This window comes from Dromiciops gliroides, chromosome 3, assembly GCF_019393635.1.
Source record: "Dromiciops gliroides isolate mDroGli1 chromosome 3, mDroGli1.pri, whole genome shotgun sequence".
NCBI lineage: Eukaryota > Metazoa > Chordata > Mammalia > Microbiotheria > Microbiotheriidae > Dromiciops > Dromiciops gliroides.
Genome location: NC_057863.1, coordinates 139,952,552 through 139,980,170, shown reverse-complemented (window position 1 = coordinate 139,980,170; position 27,619 = coordinate 139,952,552).

Here is a 27,619-nt window from a genome sequence, read left to right as displayed (position 1 = left end):
AGAAAATTTGACTTTCAAATACAAGTCCCTAGGGAAGCATAAAAAGGTACACGGGAAAAAGAAATCATGAAGGATGTTCAAATGTTAAAATATTTACATTCCTACATGGGACAATGATGCTTCCAACTCATAAGAACTTTTTCCCTATTAGGGCAGCTGAATGGAATATATTTAGACAGAGGGCACAGGTGTGAACTGAATATGAAGGGATGATAACTGTAAAGTATTTACTTTGCATTGTCTACTGTGTCACCTAGCTAGACCACGATGACGTATTTAAAATAAAGTTAAGGGGTGAGAAGAATGCACTGGGAGAAAGCAAAAAGGAGATGTGGAAATGGGGTAAAATAGCTCACATAAAAGAAGTAAGATAAAGCTTATGGAGTAGAGGGGAAGATAGGGAAGGAGTTGGGGAGTGAGTATGCCTTACTCTCATCAGAATTGGCTCAAAGAGGGAATAACATACACATTAAAGTGGGTATATTAATACACTTTGCCCTACAGGAAAGTGGGAGGGGAAAGGAATAAGGAGGGAGAGGTGAAGGAAGACAGGGCAGATTGGGGGAGCAGGCAGTAAGAAGCAAAACAGTTTTAAGGAGTGATAGGGTGAAAAAAGTTAGAAAATAGAGTAAATCTCTAGGGGAGGGAATAGGATGGAGTATAATATAGTTAGCAGTAGTAACTGTGAAAGAAATGATCAAGATATTATGAAAAGGAGTTATGAAAAATGCAATTCATCTACAGAGAAATAACTAATGATAATATCATTAAGGAACTGGAAGCATCTAATGAATCTGATACAATTTGCCCCATAGGGCCCAAACTAGAAGAGAAAAAGACATGCCATATATGCCCTTTTTTATGGGTTGTATAAACTGTACATATCTATATCTATATCTATCTATATCTATCTATCTATCTATCTATCTATCTATCTATCTATCTATCTATCTATCTATGTATATGTATATGTGTATATATATATACACACACATATATGCATATATATTATGTGTATGTAGGTTTAGATATAGGTATAAGTATGGTTTATAGGTATATATGTATGAATATGTGTATGTTTATGTATATAGTATTGTGTTGCATCAGAATATTCATAGAAATTTCTTTCTATTTTTTTATGACAGTATAAGTGACCACCCAATATGGAATGTTTAATTTAACTTAGTAATTTTTTATTATTCTGAGATGTTTAATGTTATATTAATAATGATGAATTTTGGATGAACATAGGTGAAACAAAATTCCAAATTTATATGGCTAAAACAAATCCAAGTATAAACTTCATAAAATGAAAGTTCTCAATGAAACATGCAAAAAATCAATATTTAGGGAAGTCTATTTAAAACACATTTTAATGAACATAATAAGTATGTAACTGTTGTGGTAAAAATTATTTTGGGGGGCAGCTACCTGGGGAGCACCAACCCTGGATTCAGGAGTACCTGAGTTCAAATCTGGCCTCAGACCCTTGATACTTACTAGCTGTGTGACCCTGGGCAAGTCACTTAACCCCAATTGCCTCACCAAAAAAAAAAAATTTGCGGTAAAGATTAATTTTGAAAGTTTTAGCTGAATCATTTGGAAGGGGCCACACCTTGCCCATCCTGAGATCACGTATGCTACTTATAAGGTCCTCCCCTTTTGGGGGAGGAAAAATTACGCCAGACCTCCCCTTTTGGGAGAGGAAAAACTGAATGCCATCAGAAGGGAGGCAACTTCCAGGAGGTGGGACGCGTTCAAGAGTTCTCATTTGTGCGGCCTGGCGAATCATTCAGGATGGGTCCTGGACCTGGTGTTTTGCTCTGTTTCGGGTGACTGCATTTCTAATGAGTAACTGTAGACTGACCTGTGTTGGTGAGTATAACCCTAAATTCCTTTTGCATATCTACATATGTATTAGATCAAATTGTTTTCTCAATGAGGAAGGTGAGAAGGGAGGGAAATAATTTGGAAGTCAGTTTTAAAAAAAGAATGTTGATTATTGTTTTTACATGTAATCACAGAAAAAAATAATAAAAAATGGTAAATCAGTTTCTGCATGAAGTACTATTTTAATAATTATTTGTAGGGATCATTTTGGTCCCACCCAGAATTTCCTCTGAGAAAAACAGAATTTGGTTTATGTCTTTATCACCATGGCTCTTTGGCTCCATTATACGCACTCAGGCTGAAAATAGTTTGGATATATAGTAGGACACTAGGATAGAATGGCAGTCATGGAGTCAGGAAGACTCATCTTTATGACTACAAATCTCGCTTGAGATACTTACTAGCTGTGTCATCCTGGACAAGTCACTTAACCCTGTTTGCCTTAGTTCTTCACCTGTAAAGTGAGGTGGAGAAGAAAATGGAAAACCACTCCAGGATTTTTGCCAAGAAAACCCTAAATGGGGTCATGAAGAATCAGATATAACTATAAACAATTGAACAACAAAATACAGTAGGGTATATTTTATTTAGCTTAACAAAAAGTACAGAATAGGCTTATCCTCAAACCCCATTAAGAAAATTACATTCTCCTTTTCCCAAATGAATGTATAAGCCTCTTTCCATATCCATATTTATCCCAGCATTGGCTTATCTGTGTGTATGTTTATATCTCTTTCTGTGACTGTCTGCTCAAAGGTCCTCATTTGCATTTAAAAGCCAAACAAAGAAGCAGTTAAAATGGCATAATTCCTGTGTTTCTTCAAGACTTCATTAAAATCTCACTTTCTATAGGGAGTATTACCTGTTAAGTGTTTCTACCCTCACTATTAGTCCCCTTCTTCTGAGAGTCCCTTTTATTTATACTGCATATATTTTCTTTGTAAATGGTAATTTGCATGTTGTCTTAATAAATGGTAGTTGAATGACTATAAATTGGTGTCAAATATTATAGCACTACTAATGGCTTTAAGAGATGGTGTCTTACCAATCATAGAATTGGTCTCCTTGCCTCCAGTCTCTTTATTCTCTTCTGTATCATTCACATATCTTCAAAATTAATATAACCAAAATATAGATCTGACTATATAATCTTGTTACTGAAAAATTCTTCAATTACTTCCTATTGCATCTAGGATAATATACAAATTCTGATTGACATTTAAATAAATTATTCCACATATTTCCCACCTAACCGAGCTGCAATCTATTCATGACTATCAATCTCTTGTCTTCATGTCATTGATACCCCAAGACTCAAATCAGTTTCTTGTACATTTCTGCATCACAGAATCCCTAGTCTCCTTTATAGTACAATTGACCTGGGGCAGCTAGGTGGTGCAATGGATAGAGCACTGGCCCTGGAGTCAGGAGGACCTGAGTTCAAATTCGGCCTCAAACACTTAACACTTACTAGCTGTGTGACCCTGGGAAAGTCACTTAACCCCTCAAAAAAAAAGTACAATTATGCTGCTCCCTTTTATACAACAAGCCCTTGTCCACAAGTTCCCCTGTATACAAACAGTCCCTTATTTACAAGTTCCTCCCAGTAATTAGTACATTCTGTTCCTTAAAGCAATTTATTTGTTTTGTTTTTGTATTTTTAATTTTTAGCAAGGCAATTGGGGTTAAGTGACTTGCCCAGGGTCACACAGCTAGTAAGTGTTAAGTGTCTGAGGCCAGATTTGAACTCAGGTACTCTGACTCCAGGGCCCGTGCTCTATCCACTGCGCCACCTAGCTGCCCCCCTTAAAGCAATTTAATGATTTGAAAATGGAGGGGATACCCATCAATTGGAAAATGGCCAAGTTGTACTATATGGTTGTGATGGAATCCTATTTGCTATGAGAAATTATAAGAATGCAGATTTCAAAAAAACCTGGAAAGACTTACATGAACTATTCATCAGCAAGTGAACAGAACCAGGAGAACATTGTATACAATAACCATGACATTGTGTGATAATTAACTATGAACAACTTACTTGTTTTCAGGAATACAATGATGAAGACAGTTACAAAGCCCTGGAGGGAAAATACTATCCACATGCAGAGAAAGAGGTGATAGAGTCTGGATGCAGATCAAAGCATACTAATTTCATCTTCTTCACAAGTTTTCATTATTTTTTTTCCTTTTGGTCCTTTTTCTTCTCTCACAACATGTCTAATATAAAAATATATTGTACACGATTGCACATATATAACCTATATTGAATTGTTTACCATTTTAGGAAGGGAGTAGGGTAGGGAGGGAGAAAGAAAATTTGGAATTCAAAAATTATTTAAATGAATGTTAAAAATTGTCTCTACATGGGGCGGCTAGGTGGCACAGTGGATAAAGCACCGGCCCTGGATTCAGGAGTACCTGAGTTCAAATCCGGCCTCAGACACTTAACACTTACTAGCTGTGTGACCCTGGGCAAGTCACTTAACCCCAATTGCCTCACTTAAAAAAATTGTCTCTACAGCAATTAGAAAAATAAAATACTATTTAAAAAAGAAACTATCTCGAATTGCTTTGTATGCTCTTCATATTTGATATGAAGTATTAAGAGTTGGTCTCAACATCAGAAATAATTGTATTCAAATCAATTCTATGCCACATTGCATGTGTGGCCCTAGGCAAGTTATTGAGTTTCTCTTATTCACATTTAACTTTCTAAAATTTGAAGTTTCAAGAAGATCACAATCTTCATTGATAAAAGCATTTCCTTAATGGGAGCTTTTCTTGCTTACTGCAGTAATAAATAAGTAAATAAAGGTGCTTCACATATTTGTATGTATGTTGCATTTTAATAAAACAGACTTATTGAAGACAGATTTTATTTCATTCTTTGTATACATATAATTAAGCACAATGCTATTGATATATTAGTTACTTAGTGAATGCTGAATCAGGTATAAAAATAGCATAAAAAACCTCATCAGGTTCCTATATGACCCCAAGAAGGAGGGGAGCTAGTCATTTACTTAGAGTGATGGATAACAAGTGAACACATGCAAGGGAATCTAATATTTTTTAAGTGATCCAGATAGTAACCTTCAGGGTTCTGAGTAATTCATCTTTGGAAGATATATTCAGGACATGGATAACCATTACACATGATGAGAAAGGATAAATGATTTTAGTTTCCACCTTTGAATCATCTCTCCTGTACAGTCCCTTCTCACTTTTGACACAGCTACTACCTTGGTGAAAGTCTTTATCATCTCATGCATGGACTATTGCAATAACCTGCTTGCTGGGTAGTCTCCTAATCTCAAATATCTCCCCACTCCAATTCATATTTCATTGATCTTCCTAACAACCTGACAACTGAAACACAACTCCTGGCCTTCTCATGGTGGAACTGTTTCCACTAACAGGAGAAGGGGCGAGGTGAGTCACTGGAGCCTTAAAATCAGTCACTTCAGGCAGGTGGGCTTGTTAGCCTTGGCAGGCAACCCGCCTAGGGGAAGGAAACCCTGATTTTAAACCTCCGCTGCCTTGCGGCTATACCCATATATGGGAAAGGCTTTGGGAGTTAACCCCGAGGAAAAGTCAGGAGTCAGAGTCCCTTAGGCAGTTGGATGTTGGACATCACATCCCTCTGGCAACTCCTGGGTGGCGGCACTGGTGCCAAACTGTATTGGCTCTGCCTCTCTTTTGGATCTACCAATGTCTCAGAGAGGGAAAACCTTCTGCATGGGCAACAGCTTGTTTTCCATATTGATCTGCCCAGGCCAGGACCCTGGAAAGGAACCTCCAGCTACTCCTCATGGGGTAGATACAACATGGGATGCAGCAGTTACCGGTTATAAATCACTCAGGAGTTGCGGCTCCTATTCCAGACTGCACAGCCACACTGTGGCCTGTCGCTCTTCAAGGCACTGATCCATGGTCATCCATGACTGGTGGAGGCCTACTACTACTACTACTACTACTACTACTACTACTACTACTGATCTTCCTAAAACTAAGTTCTGACCTCATCACCCCCACTATTCAACAAATTCCAGTAGTTTTTAAACATTATTATCTACAGGATCAAATATAAAATCTTCCATTTGACCTTTGAAGATCTTGCTACCTTGGCTTTTTGTCATGTTTCATATATTCTTACACTGTGCTGTTCTCCAGGTATTTTAAATTCCAGTAACACTGGTTTCCTTTCTCTTCTTTGCCTAAGACTCCATCTCCTGACTCTTTTTTGTTTTTGTTTTTTGCAGGGTAATGAGGATTATGTGACTTGCCCAGGGTCACACAGCTAGTAAGTGTCAAGTGTCTGAAGCCGTATTTGAACTCAGGTCCTCCTGAATCCAGGGCTGGTGCTTTATCCACCTGTGCCCGATCTCCTGAGTCTTGAGTGTGTTCACTTGCTTTCTCATATACTTTGAGTTCAGGTAGAATGTGATTTTTGCCTTCCTTTGTGTCCTTAGCACTTATTACAGTGCCTGGCATACAGTAGATACCTAATAAATATTAGTTGACTAAATATATCAGGTGCATAAAACACTTTCCTCAAAATAAATTTGTAAGCTAAATAATAAAACATTTTGTTAGCCATATTGTAAATATTAAAAAAAAATAAACACAGAGAAGTAAACTGACTTACCCAAAGTAAAACAGAAAGTGATTGTCAAGATGTGAATTCATACCTTGTGACTCTAAGTCCAGTGGTCTTTCAATTTATTATTTCAGATTTCATCTCTATCAGTATACATTTCCCCCAAATATGAATAACTCTGCCTCATTCAGCTTATGGTAATTCTCTTGGGGAAAATGGAACAAGAAAGCCTGATGTCACTGATTATAAAAGAGGAAACCAATCAAATACCAAGCACTTTCTCATTGAATTGAAAAATGGGGTCCCATACATGAGAATCAACTTTCACTCAACATTTCTAACTACCTTGGCTTCATGTTATATTCAAGGTAGCCTGGTACAACTATACCTTGTGAAATAAAATGTCCTTAGGATAAATAGGAATGATTATATACTATCTGGGCAATCAATAAATTCTTGTTGAAAACCTAAATGCCTGGAGGCAATTTGTGTTTTATAAGTCCAGTGACTAAGACAGGAATTCCTACTAGTTCACAAAGATTGTATGTGGGAGGGTGATTGCTTGGAGCACAGAATATATAGGAAGTAGAATTGCAATTACTATATAATGAAATTGCTTAAAGGACTGGTGTCAGGGGACAAGGATAATACCCACTTTATAGGCTTTCCATGTAATAGCTAGACAGATGCACTATAGCTCTCTCTATGCACTGGGAACATTATTTGACTCATACTATATAACTAAACCCATGGTATAGCAAGAAACAGGGTATTTTCTAAAGGAGGTTTATTTTTTTAAAGAAACCAACAATTTCTCTGTCCACCACAAGGGACACTTGCCTGTTTGATATGAAAATTCACAGAGGAATAGGAAGATGTTTCAGAAGTATATAGCTCCTGCTGTGCTTATTCTGCTTCTCTGAAAATAACTCCAGGGGAGGTAGTGTACCACATTACACAGTGATACTCATCCCAGACCAGAAGGTACTTTAAACTTAGAAATTAAGAAATACATACATACATACGCACACACACATACACACACACAAATATTTTCCCAAAATTATGCCTGACAAAGTTTAAAAAAGATAGGGAAATACTTAGTGGATAATTATTATCTTAGTTGCTCTCAATCTCTTAATTTTCCTTAATGGTCATATGCTTTTGCTGCTGTTATTATACTGCTTTAGCATACTTAGAAAAAAATAAATATATCTAATGGTAATGAGGCAATATAAGAAAGCTTAATCTGAAGGATCTCATTAGAAAAACTAAAGCCTGGGAAAAAGAAAGTTTAAATCAAAATTATTATACTGAAAAATCAATTAGAATAGTCAGTATTTTTGTTATTTCCTTTGATCAGTTCCTAGTTACTTTCATTCTAGAGCACTCATTTAGTGTTTGTTTACAAATAACCTAGGCTAAATTTTATCATTTTATTAAGATTTCTGTCCTTTACTATGTCAAGTAGCCAAAATGATTGCTTTTGAGCTATTATGTTACATCAGGGACAGAGGGGATGGTGGAGATTCATGAAGCATTATCCCTTTCATTTTATATTCCATCCACATCATAGTTGGACCCTCCATTTATTGATTGATTAAAGTGGAGCAGAGCAAGAGAAGTTCATACTAGAAAAAGCATTTACTTCCACAAAATATGCATGGGAATCCATGAGGGCAAGTGGCCAAATTGTTTCCCAGGCTTTGATAATACACAAATTAGCTTTAGTGTTAACAGCAGCAAACCTATTTGTACCACCACTGAGCAGCAGTAACTGAATGCCATTACAGATAATTTCTGTACCTCAGGTATCCCATTACTCAGCAGTGCACCCTGGGTAAGTCATTCAGCATCAGCTGGACAATCTGGCTAACTTTTCTATGTGGCAGATTTATAAGAAAAAGAGGACACCTCTGAATGAACAGAAAGGAAAAGTGTGCAGAGGAAAAGACTTTGTAAGAAGCCTCATGATACAATTTTGGAACAAAGAAGGATGAACCATGCCAATTCTTTTGTAGCTGAAGTTAGACTTTAATTCAATTACTGAATGTGAAAAGCCAGCAATTTATTCACATTATCAGGTGTTCTCCGAAGAGGGTCTTTAGCATATTTTTGCTATTTATTGTCCATTGGGCTTTTAAATTAGGCTCTGGATACCCATCTGTTATCTAACGAAAGGAAAATGCTCATTTCTTTGGAACTCTGAGCAGTGCAATATGAAGAATGCTGACATTCAAAGAAACTTCATTTTTCTCACTTTATTAATGCTCTATAAGTTACTCTATTCATGGTGAAGATAGTCGGGTGTATATGCAAATGCCTACAGGTAGCTTACGAATAATTATAATTCTTCTGAACTCAGAAGATTCTACACTTTGATGTTTTCTTCCAGGAATTACACTATGACAAGTACTTCTAATGATGCTTCTTGTAAGAGCCAATATAATATTTTAATTAATTTGAAGATATTATAGGCATGGCATTTTCTGATTTTAGAATTTGCCCACTAGCAGTGTCTATCTCTTCAATTGGTTTCTTTTGAAGGTTATCACTATCATGACAATTTGGGACATTTGAACATAATTATTTTTGCATTTAAAATCCTTCACAATCTTCACCTACCAAACTTTCATCTTATTTCTTAGACACATAGCAAATATTCATTCATTTTGGGTAGCTAGATGTTCCCTGATTGGGATATTCCATTTTTTGCCTCTGTGCCTTTTGAAAGCTATCCTTTTTGTTTGAAATGGAATCTTTCCTCACCCACACTCAGAGAATTTCTAGTTTCCTTCAAAATATAATGCTTGAGCAATGACCACATGATATCTTTTCTGTTCCTTTCATTATCATTAGTCCCGCCTTGAAATTAGTTTATATTACTTCTTACATACATTGTATTTACCTACATAATTATACATAAGTTGTGTCTGCTATCCCAATGGAATATGTTTCTTGAGGATAAAGACAGTTTCATTTTTCCATTTGATTCCTCTCCCATATGGTTGGTCCTAAATAAATATTTTAATTGAATATTTGTATAGTTCTCCTTTTTGTGGATGGCATTTTATTAATTATATTACCTTTTCCAAAGGAAACCTATAGCCCTCAAAAATGGGTTATCTAACTGCCCAAACAGGAACAAGTCAAAATTCACAATTTTTTCACCTTTAGTATATATCTTATACATACAGTGAAATGTAAACAAAATTTTATAAAGGAGAACCTAACTGCACACTTCTTATAGTAACCCTAGGATTCTTCCTGAATCAGAACTCCTATTTATTGGTCTTTAATGACAGTCTTATTCTGCTAATGTTGTATGACTGTGAGTCATGAAATGCTATAGTCTCCAAAGAATTTAAGTTGACAGCTACCAAAAAAGATATAGAGAGACACGCTATAGCCATGAATAGGCTCTCTGAGGAATTACATAAGAAAAGCTTAAGAATAAATGTTGTCAAAAAAAAGAACAAATGTTAGAGAAATGTCTAACTAGTGAAAAAGGGGTGGACTTGTAATTCTGCAATTCACAAAGCAATGATGAATGATAATTTCTGGACAATAAATATCATGAGAATATGAAGTCAGCCCTAGTGTATTTAGTAGATACTCTATAGTGTATTTCTCAGAGGGAATGGGAAAGAATTACACAGGATAAGGAAATATTAATAAAATTGGATCCCTCTTATTAGAGGAAATTGCCACATTTATGAGATCACAGAAGCACTACAGTTTTGGAATACTGCCTGCATGTATGAGTCATTGGAGTTTCAATTGTAAATTGAAAACAAATCCTGATTTTAAATTTAATTAATACAGTCAAATTGCTGAGAGTAAAATGTGAGACCTTAAATAAATTATGAACCAAAAATGGTCCTGTATAATCTCTCCCCCAAAGCTTTTTTGGGTCAACCCTATTTAATTTTGCTTTATAAATTATTTATCCATGCTAGAAAAGGGCATGGAGTCATTTTAACTTTTTCCATAGACAAAAGGTAAGTTAGAAAAGGAGTTGGCTATACAAATACATGAAGAAGAAATTCATTCAATAATATTTAAGTTCTTTTTCTGTTCACTATCCTAGGTATAGGGGACAGATGCATAGTTAGAGTAATCTCTAAGCTTGCCTTCATGGAGGGTGACATTGATTTGTGAAGAATGATTTGAGGTGTTATAATGACTATATTTAGATGCAGTAATTAAAATGAAGCAGATTTAGGCTTTCTTTCAGGCAAATAAAACACAATGAAACAAAGAAATCAACTCAAACTAACAATTAAAATTGTCCCAAAGTAAAATGGGATGACTCAGGAAATGGCATGTTCACATCCTGGGGAGTTTTAAACAGAGGTTTTTTTTTTTTTTTTTTAATACTTGTTGGGTGTATTGTTAAGAGAATTCTTAAGAGAAAATAATTTGAAATAAATGTCTGATAAATGAGGCTTTTCAGATCATAAGTTCCTGTTCTATGAAATGACCAAAAAACAAAACAAAACACAAAACTATGCTTTCTTTTGACCATATTTTTCTACTAATATACTAAGACTACACCGTGGTTTACCATTCTTAGAGAACTATAATTAGTCAAGCAGGTCTTGTTTTCTAGAACTATGAACTGAGTGCTCATTTCAATTAGCAGGAAAGCAAAGTTTGAAATAAGAGAATCATTTACATTATTGACCATATCTTTTCTATTTCTAGACACATACACATTTACATATATACATTTACATATTAATGATATAGATGTATTACTATATAATAAATACTAATGCAGAAATGGTTGACTAGATATGAGTCTATTCTGTTCCTTTTATCAGGAATATTTTATAAACCAATCCCTGTGCTTATGTGTTACTTTGGTATTTATTTTTTCTGTATTATAAATATGAAAAAATTCTATATACACACATATATATATGTGTAGTGTGTGTGTATGTGTGTGTGTGTGTGTGTAAACTACTCAATTACCTGTTCAGGTTGAAAGTAAAATGAACATTTACTTTTCTATTAAGTACTTTTTTTTAACAACAAAATCATCAGAATAAAAAATAGGGAATCAAAACCACATAAATATTTCTGAGGAGTTTTCAAGTTTGTTATACTCAAGTGACTTTTAGATATTTTAAAATATTAGTTGTATTCACCTTTATGATTCCTTGGTGAAAAATTATGTAAGAAGGGAAACCAAATAAAGGCTTAAACACAATGATGTCAAATAGAAACTTTTTCTGATTTTTCACCATTATATAGAAATAGAATTTTTTAATCATAAAAGTGTTTTGTTATTTTCTACTTGCATGTAGAGATAGTTTTTCACATTTGTTTTTAAAAGATTTCTAGTTCCAAATTTTTCTCCCTCCTTCCATTGCCTTCCCCTTCCTAAGACAGCAAGTAATATGATATAGGTTATATGTGTACAATCACATTAAACATATTTCTGCATTAGTCATGTTGTGAAAGAAGAATCAGAACAAAAGACAAAAACCTCAAAAGAGAAAAACAAAAAAAGTAGAAACATAATGGTTCAATCTGAATCTAGAATCCACAGATCTTTTTTCTGGATATGGAGAGTCCTTTGGAATTACCTTGGACCACTGTTTTGCTGAGAAGAGTTAAGTCTATTGTAGTTGATCTTCACACAATGTTGTTGATACTGTGTACAATGTTCTCTGGGTTCTGCTCATCTCAGCATCAGTTCATGTAAGTCCTTCTAAGTTTCTCTGAAATCTGGCTGCTCTTAGTTTCTTATAGAACAATAGTATTCCATTACATTCATATGAAACAACTTTTTTAGCCATTCCCCAATTGATGGGCATCCCCTCAATTTCCAGTTCTTTGCCAAAACATAAAGGCAGCTATAAATGTTTTTGTACATGTGCATGACCCTCCCTTTTCCATGATCTCTTTGGGACAAAGACCTAATAGTGGTATTGCTGGGTCAAAGGGTATACACAGCTTTATAGCCCTTTGGAAATATCTCCAAACCCACTCTCCATAATGGTTGGATCAGTTCACAGCTCCACCAACAATGCATTAATGTTCCAACTTTTCCAGAGCTTATGGAGATAGTCTTGATGAAGGTTTCCTTGGTTAAGTGTCATAAAATATAGTGTAAGGCTTTATGTAATTTATATGTTTTAAATAATCTGGCACCTTTACATTTTTTTAAATGGTGATTGAACCAGATCACAGTTCTTGATGTTTGTAGGTGGGGAAAAAATGGCAGTAATGTTAACAAAGATCATGGGTCAGGTGGGGGGAGAACTAACTGGACTAAATCATGTATAGGATGTCCCTAATGTCTTTGTGCAGTTTTAAGTTATTAAAGCTTAATACTGTGCTAAATCTTTTATCCAAAATCTTTAATATCTTAAAGCTATGCTAAGACTTTTGGAACACCATGTATATATATTTAGAAGAGATTCATCTAAGATTTGTGCAGATACTGGGAGAAAGTTATATTATAACTGCTATATGGTTAGCAATTACTTTAATGCATATTTCTCTTCTTAATTATTTAGAGTATTTTTAAAGCTTGGTACTTGATTGCCTGTAATTATCTTTTTAACCATTCATACATATCTTTTGATCACTCATCTTTTGGGGAATGTCTCAGTATTGCATTGTGCCAATTTTCTATATGTTCATCACACTTTTATCAATTATTTGATGCAGTGATCGTTTTCCTTTGTTTTAACCTTTTATTTTAGTTGCAATTACTCTAAGCAAAATATTTTTAACTTTATTTGATCAACATTGTTCAATTTGTTTTGTGAAACCAATGATGACCTTTACTTAAAAATTATTTTTTCTATAACCATAGCTGTAAAAGACACTCCCTTATGTCCAAATTTTGTATGATATGACTTTATAATAGATCCCATGTCCATTTATTTTATCATGGTATATGATGTAATATATTGATCTAAACCTTATTTCTGTCAAACTGTCTTCCACTTGTTCTAATAAATCTATATAAATGGATACAATTTTCTCCAGTAGTTGGTGATTTTGCATTTATCAAGCACTTGATTGATATATTTGATTAGTCCTGAACCTCCCTTGTTGAGACTGTTCCACTGATTGATGTACTATCCTATTGTTTAACCAGTATCACATTTTTTATGATAAAAAATGTAGTTGGAATTTCACAATTATATATTCCTTTTAGTTCACTTCCCATTATTTCCTTGAGAATCTGTGCTATTATTTTATAGCTCTTTGTTTATTTAAATAGTGTTTCACTAAATCTATATATTAATTTAAGAAACATCATTTTTATTATATTGGTTCAATATAACATGTATAACAAATATCTTTCTAATTATTTCTTTTTCTTTATTTCTATAAGTGCATACTATTCATAGAAGTCCTCAATTTGCTTTTTTGTTAACTCCCATGTATTTTAGGAATTACAAAATTATTTTTATGTAACTTCTCTAATTTTCCTCTGAGGTTTGTTTGTGCTATCTAGAAATTTTGATATATTTTTAAAAATTATTTTTTACCTAGATATTTTGCTAAGCTTTTAAAAATATACTTTTGGTGTTTTTTCTTGATTCTCTGAGGGTTTTAAAGCAAATCAACATCCCATCTACAAGTAGGAAAAAATTTATCTGCTCTTTGCTAAAATCTTTATTTTCTTTTTCTTGTCTTATTAGAACTAAGTCAAAACCAGTCAATCCTTGCTTTTCCTTTGTCTTCATCTAAAAGTTTTTGTTGTCTTTTGTCTTTTTGCTAATTAAAAACCACAATTTTGTTTATATATCAATATTTTTGATCATATTAATCAATGGATATTCAACATCTTTAATTTTGATGTAACCTCTGCTCCAAGGCCCCTTGGCATATAAATTTCTCCTTATTGCTAAAGGGAATCAATAAGAGTAGTCCTGAAAGGGATTTGGATAGGTAAGTCTCTCATCTCTAGCTAATTCCTCTCAGGACTCATGTGGGGCTAGGCATTAATCTCCAACAAAAAGGAGAGTCCCATAACAATGGACCTTGGGAGAAAGGTTACTTTTAGTTTTGAGTATAAATGAGTGCTGCATTTTTCCTATTTTTTTTCCTGGCTTTGGATGAAATTACTTTTTTTTGTAATTGTTATTAGTTCTGCCAAATTTTTTACTACAGGTGAAAAATCTTTTGGATTCCTATTATAAAATCTAATGATAATCATGTAATATTAAAATGTTGTTATAATATTATTTTTTCCATATTTTTCTGGTTCCAGTATTCACATAAGTTAGATATAAGGTATAGCTGTTAGTGAGTGGGGGACATTCACAGCAGCCTACACTAAGCAATAATGGCTGCTTTGTAGGCAGCTGCAGTTACTACTCCCAGGTAGTCTTGTGAAAATTTTCCACACCTAACAATACTGCTTCCATTGCCCATAGAAAATTATAACACATCTAGTGACAATTTGGAGGGTTATAGATGAGGCACCAACTGATGCAGGAAATCTTTTCAACAGGTTCTTCTCCAAACATTTGTTCAATTCCCAAATATCTTCTCTATATGATGAGGCCACATATCAGGGTCTTTTCAAATAGTGGTTGGTGAAAGTAGCAGAGACCTGTTTTCTAAATATGGTTGGTAGGGAGGTAGAATGATTGCCATATTTCTGGCCTGAGTGACCTCAATTTACTCTGTGACTGCATCAGCAACCCTTGAACCTTTGATGGATTTATCAATTGCTGAATCATTCAACCATAGAGCAACTCTCCTCCCTAACAAGTCATCACTCAATGGGGAACATTTCAAATGGGTTCCAAAATGAATCATGACAACCTGTAACACTGCATGCTGTAGGTTACAAATAGATGCTGAAACAGTGCGATTTGAATTGCAACTACATCTCTTTCTACTCAGCTTCAAAGGCCTGCTATTCCTCCTCCTTTATTTCTTCTCCTCAGTTTTCAGTTGCAACTACCCAGATTATAGGTGGAGGTAGCAGTAAGAGATTTTCTGCAGTGGCTATGGTTAGAACAGGGAGACTATGGTAGGAAGAGTATATGCATTTGGTCTGAGGGTGGGAGTTGGTATGTCAGTGAAGGTGGTGGGGCTGGTATGGCATGGCTGATTGTCTATATGACAGGTGAGAAAGTATATGTTGAAGGAGGATTTCATCATCATCAACTATAAGGTGAAAAGTGAGATACACTTCTTGGTACATGGACTCTCAGTCTTGCCTTCTGTATTGCTTCTGAAAACTCTAGATTCCTAGGTATTGTATACTCTGCTGCTCTCTTCTCTGGAAATACAGGACTTTCCATCTTCTTTGGAAGCTATATCCTAAGGAATACCTGGTTTTTCCATGTACCTGCAGTTAAAACCTATTATATGTGTTATTTCCCCTAATGGGAATATATCCAGTGAAATATGAACTGGTTGTAAGAAGAGAATTTCTCATATCAGTAACACAAGTACATCCCCAGCACTTAGAACAGTTTTTGACAGGTAGTACATGCTTAAAATATAGTTCTTTAACTCATTAATGAAACTGGTATATAGGTCCCTTTTCTTTTTTTATCCTTGCCTAGTTTGATATGAGTATATCCATTTTTAAAAATGAATTCATTATAATGTCTTCTTTATCTGGCATTAAGTATATTTCTGTAACATTGGTACTAATTGTACTTTAAGTATTTGACAGAATTCAGTTGTAAAATCATATGAAAATTGTCTAACCACTCCACACCTGTGCCTTAGGGGAATTTTTTTGAATATTGCCCTGTTTCTGAGACTAGGCTATTTAAAAAATATCTATTATAATAATTTGAATATTTTCATTTTTTTAATTTCCTTTTAAGTTTTCAGTTTTCTGTTGTATTATTGAAGTAATTTCTAATATTATCTTTATTTCAACTCCTATGAATTAATTTTGTTCACCTTTGAGTCTATTGTTTATTTTGCTTTTTTTGTTTTAATTAACTAATGGTTTATTAAGTTTTAATTTCAAAATTAAGAGGCCCTATACTTTTATGTTTTCCAGTTTTCAATTTTATCATTTTATATTCTTATTTTCAAGGTTACATTTTGTTTGCTTCAAATTTTTCTACATCAAAAATGAATGCTCAGGGGGCAGCTAGATGGTGCAGTGGTTAAAGCACCAGCCCTGGATTCAGGAGAACCTGAGTTCAAATCCGGCCTCAGGCAATTGACACTTACTAGCTGTGTGACCCTGGGCAAGTCACTTAACCCCCATTGCCTGCAAAACAAACAAAAACAAAAACAAAAACAAAACAAAAAAAAATGAATGCTCAGTTCTCTTTTTCAAATTTGTTACTATATTTTAAATATGTATATATATATGTATATATATTACATTTCAGTACTAAAGTTACTGTATCCCCTAAATTATGCTGTGCTGTCTCATTGCTGCTTTTATTTTATGTAGTTATTACTTTTTCTACGTCATTTTGTCCTTTAATCCACACATTATGAAAGATTCCATTACTTGCCTTCCATTTCACCATGTATTTTTTCTTTATATTCCCTCTATTAATTACTATTATATTTTAAGGGTCTTTGGGGGTATTGTGGGAGAACTACAACCTCTGTTGTGAGGGCTTATTAAGCCCTTTTCAGGACTTCTTATTTACTTTTGGTGTCTACCTTCACCTAACTCTCACCTGTTGCTCTAAGAAGCTATAGAATTTGCAGCACCAACACCTTAGTGAATTCATCTCAGCAGATGGGCTAAACCAGGTCAAGTGTAATCAACAGGCCTCAAACACATTAATAATCAAGGGAAATGTCTATCCAAAGCATATGAAGAATTTTCCTGATGGAATTAGTAGATGAAAACATTTTGTTCTAATAATCATGAAGGTGGCTGAAGCAGGTTCTGTGAAGGAACTTACTGAGGCATTTAAGATGCCTAGGTCATCTACTGTATCCTGAGTCACCACCAGTAATCCTGAATTTTGCCTTGTCCTCTGGAAGGGAGAGTAAGACTGATGACTTTATGCAACCTCACTTAAATCCAATACACAGGGAGATCAAGACATCACCTCATGATGTCATTGGACCTCTATGAAAATGAAAGAATAACAACAATAACAATATTATGTGTTATCTTTGTTAACATCTATAAATGATATATCCATCTTTTTGGTCTTTTTACATTAGTCTATTTTTCTATCTATGCCATACCAGATGATCAATTTTTGTAGATATTATGTTACTAGGAAATATTCATATTATTGAATACTCTCATTCATAAAGTCCTTACTTATCCTATGAATGAGAACATTCAATAATAATGAAGTTAATATGTCTCGATGAAGAATTTAAATCTATTTCCATTTGCAAGATATTTAATGAAATATGTTAAGATTTCTATAGTCCCAATAAGCAGATTATTCTTGTATTCACCTGTTATTTGTCCTTGTTTCTATTTTTCATATGGGTCTTAATCTTCCAGTCACTTATTCATTAGAATGAAAGACTGGTAAAAAAAAATGTGGAGGATTAAGCATTTGGAGAATAGTTCTCCCTTTCTGAGATGTCTGCTTGTCCACTAGACAGGCACAACAAGGGAACATGCTTCTAGTTGTAAGCTTTCTAGTCTACTGATTCTTTGAATTTCCCCTGCTAACCTAAGATATAGAACCAAACACTTAGGATTAAATATTCAGGAACAAACAGCTCTTTAGGACATCAAGCAGGCAATCAAACATTGCATTCAAAGAAAACGTTAAGGCAATAATCTATTTCTCCACACCATCTTTTTACAAAGACCTCATCTAAGTTTCCAAAGGACATAAACTCTTCCCATAATTCTTGAATACATACTTTCAAAAGACATTTTCCACCAACGGCACAACAAAACGAGTGACATACAATAACCATTATTTCTCCCTTTTAGCCAGTTTCACTCCTGCCTCTATATATATTGATATATATTGATATATATTAATAGCCATTAAGAACAACTTTCACAGAAAGGGCTTCCTTCTCCTCTTGTACTTAGGCAGCTGTCTCTTGAGAGTTAACTGACCAGTTTTACTGAATTCACATTTAACCAGCAGATGTCACTGAAGCATTTTCTATATTGCATATATATCTGAATAATGAAAATCACATGTTTCTTTTTTAAATTGTTTTTTACACTGAGTAATGCACAAATGTTAAAATGAACTACAAATAGATGTTTTTGATAGTGATAATGATGAGGTACCAAATAGCCTCTGCACCTGGGAGCTATATCATTTTAAATGACCTGGCCCTAATTGTGTTATTTTTCTTAAACTGTCAGCAGTCTGGGGAAAAGTTCAATGAAAAGTTCTTCTCCCAAATGTCACAGCTACACTAATTTCTTCTGGTGGGCTTGAATTCCATTTAAATAGGTTATACCTTTTATTTTATTGATTATGATTTTGGAATTTTATAAATTTCTTTTTATTAATTTTATTTTTCATAATTGAAGCTTAGATATTTGGAGCATCAGTTGGTAATTTATAAAGAAAAGTATATAAAACTGTGTCCTAGATTTATCAGTTTAGAAAAAACAACACCATATTGATACCTGAATAATGATGAGGCAATAATGATAATTTTGTTAATTGACTATACAGGAAATATCTTTGGTAAGATTGTTTTTTTCTTGTGCTGTTACTCATAAATATCAAACAATTAAGCAGTTTTGAATACAGGTCCTAGAAAAATAAATTAAAATTATGTAGAATAAGTTTGAAACCATTCTAGCAAATCACTTCTAAATAGTAATTATGTTATTTGTACTATATTATTGAGATTTGAGGTGCTATATACCCTATATAAAGTATCCCCGGCCTCTGATCTATATGGGGGTGGGGAATAACTTACAATGTTAATAAAGACAGACATTAACTGACCGTGCAATTTCATAGCACATCCTAACTGCATATGTATATAAAAATGTCCAGTTGAGGCATAGACATCTCACCTATGGAAAGAAAAAAAAACAAAAACAAAGAAAACACACTAAAAAAATTTCAAATTCCAGAGTCAGTGCTCTTATCACTTTACCAAAAAGATCCATGCAAGTAGTGGAAGTTTAAATTTTTTAACACTGTATAGCAAATTATGCAACACTCTAAGTGCAATTTGTTATCTCTCTGATTGTGTAACCAGCCTTGCTCTGCTTTTATGGATATACCTTGATAGTAATATTGTTGGTATTCAACACATTAAAAAGAAGGAATTTTGAAGCATCTAACATTTTGGAATTATTGAAAGTCCTGGAAATCTGAAAATTATAGTCCAATCTGATCTTTTTCACTTATGAAATTCCTGGGACAGTTGAAGAATATAAAATAAAATAAAATAAAAACATTTCCTATGAAGAAATATAATTTATTTAGTATAAATTTGCATTTATCTTCTGCTTTACATTAATTTCATTTCTTATACATCTCTAAATGCTCTCTTTCAAGACAGTCACTTCTTATAACAAAGAATAAAAAAGAAGGGGTAAAGTTCAGTAAGACTAAAAAATAATTGAATTAAGAATATAATATATAATATTACATTTCCATTCTTGTCCACCTCTGCAAAAAAGGGAAGAAAATTCATTCTCATATATGCTTTACTAACATTTTATTACAATTAAACACATTTTACAATTTGCTTTTAAATAATATTAGGTATAGAACTAAAATCAGTGATCAAAATAAACCAGTCTATTTATTTAATATTAACTTTCATCTGTAGTCACAAGGATTTTGATGTCTTCCCTAGGGCTACATTGTCTCCAGTTTTAAGGACCTGAAAGCTGTATACATTGTCATTAATTTTTAAATACCTTGAAAGGTGTCTAACCAATACAAAACTAAATTAGATCTGGGGTTAGCTTCCTGGTGTTTTTATTTTCCCCATTAGAATGTTAGTAAATTGAGCACAGGGACTTTTTGTTTGTATTTGTATTCCCAATGCCTATTAAGAGTGCCTGGCACAAATAACAGCTTAATAAAGGCTTCATCTTGTTTTCCCAAAAGTTTAAATGATATATTTTGCTTCTATAATTTCAGAAGAATAAATGTTACAAACTTAGAAAGAATGTCATTTGAAAATTTCATTATTTAACTTTCTTGAAGATTTTTTTTAAACTTTTGAAGATCAAATTTTAATTTTAATTAGAAGGGACACCCTGTCATTATGTATTACATGTGCAACAATTTCTAGATGACTTCCTCATACTAATTGATAAGGAAGGAGATCTTGCTTGGCCACTTAGTTGACCAATCTCTCTCCACTAGTGTTATTCTCAGAGGGCCATGTCAAAGCATTATTGTATACATACACTTTGAATCATCTTTAATCTAAGATTATAAATGCAATACTTTCAATTCACCAAGCAGTGGATGAATAAGCATTTTTACAAAGTTTGAGAATTAACTAGAGGTGGGTTGTTGTTGTTTGTGCTTTGTTCTCAAATAGGGCCAATGACATCACAAGCATGATGTCTTCATTTGTATTAAATTCCATTTGAGTGAGGCAGAGCTACAAAAAGAAATCAGCCTTACTCTCTCCTCCAGAGTCATCAGAGTCTAGGAGTAAGACAAAGGTCATGACAATTAATTGGTTATAGTCCATATTGTAATGGGTGGCCTTGACATTGCTAAATTTAGGTCTTTTCCAGATGTCAGTTTGTCTAAGGCCACACCCACTCAATGACTTTGGGTTAGGGAAGAATTGTGTGAGAAAATAAGTATTAATAATGAATTCCTAAGGGATGTTAAGGGCTAAAATTCTAGCTAGACTGTCTAAAATCTAATGAGTGGTGGCCAATAAATTATAAGCTTTAGCAAGAGTTAGAATTTTAAGCATTTATTAAGGAGAATAAGAGTTTGGTAAAGAGAGAAGGAAAAGCTTAGATTCCTATCTATTAAAGGGAAAGCACATTTCTAGCTCCCTTCTCTGCTGGAGTCCTCAGGAAAGAGCCCCAGACCGAGTGCCAGTCTCTTCCTTCTTCTTCCCACTAGCCAACATCACTTCCTGATGCCAAAGAAAAGACTCCTGGTCTTGCCCTCAAAGACGGAATTCTTCTACAGTAAGTCTCCAGCAGGTGGCGTCATTCCAATCGTTACAGGGAGATCCACAGATCAGTTTCAATTCTTTCTCTCCCTCACCCCACAAAGTTCAGTTCCACAAAAATCTTGTTTGGGAAAATCCCAAGGAAACAAAAGGCATGTATATTGATTGTTTGTGTAGCTCAGTGAACTGATGGGATTAAACCACAGGTAGATATTGGACTTGCCTTTGCTTTCAAGAGGGTTTCTTCCATTAGGTAGCATTCATTTTACTTTGGATGACCCTCAAGGTATGGCAACTAATGGAATTGAATGATGCTAACCAATTAGCTTTGATCAATATATAATGATCTGCCTCTATGAAAAGAGGATAAAAGCCTTGACCACACAAGGTTTCCTCTTTCTTGGCTCCCCTGGCTCAGAAATCTGTTTCTTCGTGTGTGCTCTTCCTCTTAGGCCTTGAGATCACATACTGTCTCTCTGGGAGACAAAATTGGCCTGGAGCTTTTCTTCTGCCAGTGATAATTGTCACACAGTCAATTCTTTACTGTTATTTATCATATTAATTGATAATAAATACTTACAGTCAAAATGGGTATAATAGCCATTAATATATAAATATCAATTAAGTTAAAAATTAGCAAATAATTTTAGAAAACACAATAGAGACAACAAATGAATCAATTTACCATTCCAAAGGTATCAATCTAGGAGGGGAAGACCCTCAAGACAGTAGTGGTGTTGAATTTTAATAAGACACTTCAGGGGCAGCTAGATGGTGCAGTGGATAGAGCACCAGCCCTGGAATCAGGAGTACCTGAGTTCAAATCCGGCCTCAGACACTTATACTTACTAGCTGTGTGGCCCTGGGCAAGTCACTTAACCCCAATTGCCTCACTAAAAAAAAAAAAAAAAAAGAAAGAAAGAAAGAAAAAAAAAGACACTTCAGTAATTTTAAATTTGATTTAAAAACAAATTTCATTGCATTATTTTCAATTAAATTTGTTTCCAAATATCCAAAATTATATTTAGCAAAACTCGTGGAGTCTGAGTTTTATAGAAAGTTGGGAAGGGATAGAATTAAGAAACACACATACATGGGGCAGCTAGGTGGTACAGTGGATAAAGTGCTGGCCTTCGATTCAGGAGGACCTGAGTTCAAATTCAGCTTCAGACACTTGACACTAGCTGTGTGACCCTGGGCAAGTCACTTAACCCTCATTGCCCCACAAAAAAAAGAAAAAAAGAAAAAAAAAGAAATACACACACACATAGAGAGAGCTGCATTGAGAGAGAGAGAGAGAGAGAGAGAGAGAGAGAGAGAGAGAGAGAGAGAGAGAGATCCATTGCTCTGGTTGTTTCAATTACCACTAGAAAAATTTAAACATAGACAGGGGTAATTTAAATTTTGGTCAGATACAGAAGACTGTGATTAAAAACAGCACTTTAAGGTAACTGCTTCAGTAATATATTCAATTCTTTTCTTAACAGTTTAACAGAATGAGGTATATTGGAATGATCAGTGGACATGGAGCTAAGAAATCTCTGTATAGAAGGACTGAGTCTGCCACATATTAATTATGTGACTGTGGACAAGTCCTTTAGGCCTTTGGAATAGGTATCCCTCTTATAAAATAAAATTATTAGATCAAATTCATTCAAAACATATTTAACATATTAAGTACTTACATTCTACAATGCTTAGCACAGCACCTGACATATATTAAGAGCTTAATAAATGTTTATTGATTGATTCTTCAGTGTTCTTTGTAGAAACCTTTTGGGAACTTATCTGATCATACTAATTATTTGCCAAAGAATTTGTTGAGAAAAGAAAAAAAATATATAACTTCTAGTTAGGTGATGGCGCAGCATTACATTTTCAGAGACATTGGGATAGTTTTAGAATGATCAGGATGGGATATTCATTCTAAATAATGACATTCTTATTTATGTTTAATAATATGAGAGTATAATTGCTCTACTTTTTTTTTCTTAATGGAAAATGCAGAGACTGAATCAGCTCCTAAAGTAGCTTTTTTTTCACTGACAACAATATGGACACCTAATAAGTAAATACAAAAAATATACTAAGTTATTGCAACGTCAGTGGAAAAAAACATTGAGATGTTTCTAAATCAGAGGACCTGATTTCAAACTCTCTATATTATTTACTCTCTTTGTAACCTTGGGTAAGTAAGTAAATCTCTAAGATTCAGTTTCCTTATCTGTGAAATAAGTTTTTATGTTGAATGGTCTCTAAGGTCCCTTCCAGCTTTCAAAATGTAATTCTCTGTATTTAAAACTATATTTTAAAGGCAAAAACACTTTCCCTTTTTCCTAAAATATGATTGAAGCCAGTGTAATTCAGTTCAAATCAAGTCTGTTGAATTTGATTCAGTTTAGTTAAGTTCAACTAATATTTATTAAACATCAATTCAAACTATAGCACTGATAGGCTCTGGTAAAGATAAAAAGATTACATATTCCAATGTTTCTTTATGAAATCATGAAACTTATAATTTTGTGAGAAAACATACAATATGTATTGAAATAACAAAATATCTAATAAAAAATAGTGTAGATAATTTATTGTGACCTGCTGATTTTATGGGAATATCCTTAGTGATCCAATACAATTTCTATGGTCATACTAAGTTCAAGCCGAATGGTGAACATTGGAGAAACCATGTAATTTGAGTATCATTTGAAGTAATAGATGTGTTACCCAGAAGAGATATATTAAAGAGATGTGAATGGTATCTTATTTACTTGAACTATTGCTGTTGAGGGGTGGATAGAGACAGGAAGTAATTTTGTTCTTCCTGTATAACCAAAGAAAGCAGAACTAAGACCATTGGGCAGAAGTTACACAGCCACAGCTTTTGGCTCAATATGAGGAAGAATTTCATAACAAACCTGTTCATTCAAAAGGAATTGACATGGACCTAAAATCAACTGGAAGGGTTTTTTTCCTATGAAAAATAAAATTAAAGATGCAGCAGGTCCTTGGAACTCCTCCTGTAAAAAATGATTAATCTACCAGATAACAGGATAGCAGGAAGCCAAATATTAAGCACATGTGTCTCCTCCCTGACTAGAACAAGGAGACAGAAATAATACTAGAGGCCAGGATTATATCCAACCCAAAACCTGTAACCTTTGACTCCAGAGCTCAGGAAATGTAATACCAACTGTTTCAGTATCCCATGTCAAGCCCTCCTTCTCTCCCCGCTCCATCTATCCTATAAAGAAACTTTGCTTTGGGTCTGTCCTAGAAGGAAGTGCTTTTGAACCTTTCTTTCTGCAGGAGAGAATAGGTCACTGACTTTCCTCTCTGCCATTTCCCCTAGTACCAAATAAAAACTACTTACTTCTATTTGGACTGTGTGCAAAAGTGTAATTCTTTATTTAGGAATACCTAAGGACCACAACAACTCCCTCTCCCCCATATCAAAATGAATTACCTGGGGGCAGCTAGGTGGCGCAGTGGATAGAGCACCGGCCCTGGAGTCAGGAGTACCTGAGTTCAAATCCGGCCTCAGACACTTAACACTTACTAGCTGTGTGACCCTGGGCAAGTCACTTAACCCCAATTGCCTCACTAAAAAAAAAAAAAAATGAATTACCTGGCTGTAAAGGTAATCAATTTTCTGAAAAATAAAGGTTTTCAAACATAGATTGGATGACAAATTGTTCAGAACATCAATAATGCAATTAATCCATCAAAACTTGGTCAAACAAGGAGACTTATAAAGTTCTTTCTAATTCTAAGATATTAAAAGTTCTCTCCAAAATGAAAAAGAATACTCTATTAGAAAACTGACCTTCAAAATAGTAAAAACCCGGGTTCATGCCCTACCTTGAACACATATTGACTGTGACAAACACAATTGACTGAGAACTAGCTGAGCTACATCTAGCTTCCTTCCCAAGCCAATGGATTGCCTGGGCCTGACTCAACATTTTATTCTGGCTTCTCATTGAATTATAACTCCCTACTTCATCAAGAAAAATCCTCCTTTTCCTGAGAATCCCAAAGTTTCTTCCTGATCTTGAGCTTGTGCAAATGAACCTGAAAATGAACCTGTCTGGAGCTGTGAGAAACTTAATCTTCCTAAAGGCAATTTCAATGGTCTCTCTGTTCTGTGACCCCATACATATAAACCTTGTCCCCAGTACTCCTTCAGCATATCTGTCCTGATACCTATTTGGTAAATCTAAACTTTAATAGTCCCTTGATTCCTCAATATGTCTTTCCTATTATTTGGTCATCTTTGGTTTTGTTTCTCACAGGACAAATTTCTTCTGATTTCTACTACACCAATTGTCACTGCAGTCTCATAAGTCTTTGATTGGTTTCACTGTTACTGATTCCCTACATGTCTATCTTGGTTTATTTTCAGTCACTCATAGGGCAAAAGATTGTTAGTAAAGACATTTGTTCTGGTTACCTCGATAATTAGGGGGTAGAAGCAAATCAAGACATCCATTTTCACACATTGTAGATGCATGAAGAATTGCAACCAGAATTAAAAAGGAAGAGGAAAGTAGGATAAATTGCATTAGGGAAATTGATGAGTGGTTGTGAATTTTGAGATTCCTTCCAATTCTGTGATTCTATGACACTAAGCTTCGCTCATGTTTTATTTGTTGTTGTTTGTTTGTTTGTGTTTTTGTGTTGTTTTTTTGCACCAGTTTTTTTTTTTTTTGTAATTTATATGTCTGAAAAACTTTGAATCCCACATTCTCTGCATAATTAAAGTCGTAGTTTACTAATCAACGGAGAGCGGTGTGGTAGACATGAATAGGCTACAATATATTAAAAATGAACAATTGAACAGAAATAGCATTATACACACACATGCATTTTGGTCTAGACCAGGTATTCATTAGTAGATATGGAAATACCTTCTTCTGATGTAATACATGGCTTTCATTGGAGCTGTTAGTTTTAAAGGCTTAAGCAAGCTATTGTATGTCAGATGCAAGACTTTAACTCAGGTCTTCCCTGAGCTTTAGCCAACACCCTATACATTATACCACAACAAGTTACATAAAAGCATAAAATGTAATATTAGAGAAACATATGACTAGGAAAGGAGGTCACCTAGCAAGAACAAGGTCATATAGAAAGAGCAAGTAATATCATATTTTCATTGATCTATGTATCTTTAAATATTAACAGCTGGCATTTATATATTGCTGCAAAGTTTATATTTCACTTTAAAATGTTTTACATACATCATGTCATTTATTTGTCACAATAGACATAGATTCAATATTTTAATAAGCTTTTATTTAGCATTTTGTTACAATGCCAGGCATTGTGTTAAATGCTATGTATACAAAGAAAGACAAAAGAAATTGCCTGCTCTCAATTAGCTCACAGATTCTACAGACATTTTTTTCTCCTAATTTATAGGTAGAAAACTGAGACTCATAAAAGTCAAACAACTTGTCCTTGGTTATAACATATTAATAAGAGGCAAGAAATTGAGATGAGCTTTTTCAGCATTATTTATTCTATCATGTTTCCCACTATTTGTGTGGGTCAGTTTAGCCTAATTTTACTTTAATTCACATCTTTTCATTGGACAATTTGTAGGGAGAAAAAGTTACATACATGTCCACTGCATGTTGGATATATGTGTGTACTTAGTTTAAGCCTTATATAATTAAGTATATACTAATATTTAGAAGCATGTAATAATAATTTTTTTCTTTTAAAAGATAGATCAAGCTAAATTTACAGACAATGCATCATCTTAGAGTTGGATCCAAAATTAAGTGGTCATTTATTTCCATCTCTTTTTTTTTGTTGATGAAAAAACTAAGACACAAGTAAGTTGTGTCTTGTTGACATATAAACAGACTATATTTAGAAGTGACAGTCATTTTTAAATGCTTTTGAATTTTAACACTGAAAATATGTATAAAACATGGCACATTTTTTGCAAACCACGTAAAAAACCCATTGTTTAGGAGATACAAATAATAAAAACACCATAATTCAAGACCTTTGCTACAATTTAAGATACTCTTCATTAACTACTGTGATTTTTTTGAGTCAAAAATGGCTCTGTTTGCTTTGATC